This window comes from Buceros rhinoceros, unplaced genomic scaffold, assembly GCF_000710305.1.
Source record: "Buceros rhinoceros silvestris isolate BGI_N320 unplaced genomic scaffold, ASM71030v1 scaffold17617, whole genome shotgun sequence".
Classification (NCBI taxonomy): Eukaryota; Metazoa; Chordata; class Aves; order Bucerotiformes; family Bucerotidae; genus Buceros; species Buceros rhinoceros.
In genome coordinates this window covers 32,164-33,185 of record NW_010424158.1, presented here as the reverse complement: position 1 = coordinate 33,185, position 1,022 = coordinate 32,164, and positions in this window count along the sequence as shown.

The window sequence follows — 1,022 nt, the reverse complement described above, 5'->3', positions numbered from 1 at the left end:
GATTTTTTTTTTTTTTTTTATCCCATTTCATGCTGTACCTGGTATTCATCTGGCTCTATGACAAACCAGTTCAGGGAGTTTCAAAATCAGAAAAATACTAAATTTTTGTAAAGTGAGTTTTCTATTGTTCATTTTCCTGATCCAACTCAGCGAGATCGAGTCCAAGTTATAACAAAAGAGTCAGCTGGAAATTACCAAAGAGAGTCAGACCCACATGGGTGGAGTATACTACTGTTGGGTGTTTGGTTTTTGGTTTTTTTGTCACCTACTTATTGGATCATATATTCAAAATCATGGTGTGATAGAGAGGCAAGATTTGGAGCTTTATGGGCTGGTGCCATTCACTAGTGCTGTGGTGTCCTTTAGTTACTGTTGAGGAGCATCTGAGGTACTTGATGTTCACAAGTTTTGGAGTTCCGTTTGCTACTACATTCTTTTAATAGATGTTTTTCATGCCCTGTAATTAATACCTACACTTAGTATGTTGAAAGGTGATTAATCAACAAGAAATAATGGTGCAAACATAAGGATAAGTATTTGTACATTCACAACTGTTCTAACTTGTGCAGAGTAAGTTTGTATAGGGAATTGACATTTGATATATTCACTGATCCTGCATTTTCAGAACTTCGTTCTAGGTGTATTGAGAGTTGTTAATCTCGCTGTTGTATCTCGGTTGTTTTAAGGCATGTAAAAATAATGTGGGTGTATATATTTTATACATACCTATATTTTATATAACCTAAATTTTAAAATGACTGGTTAACTTTGGGTATTCTAATTCTTAGGGCTTACTCCTTTCTGATTGTTTCATATATGGCAGGTGGCAGGGAGGGAAGCAAAAGCAGATAGCCACTTCTACCTGTCATTGTGGTGATTTACCTTTTTATTTAAAAAAACTCCAGCAACAACAAAACAACCCTAAAGCAAAAAACCCAACTTGGTGCTACTGAATGAAATAATTTTCGATCTTAATGCAAAACTTGCATGAGCTAGGAAAAAGCATTGCTTGTTCACTAGCT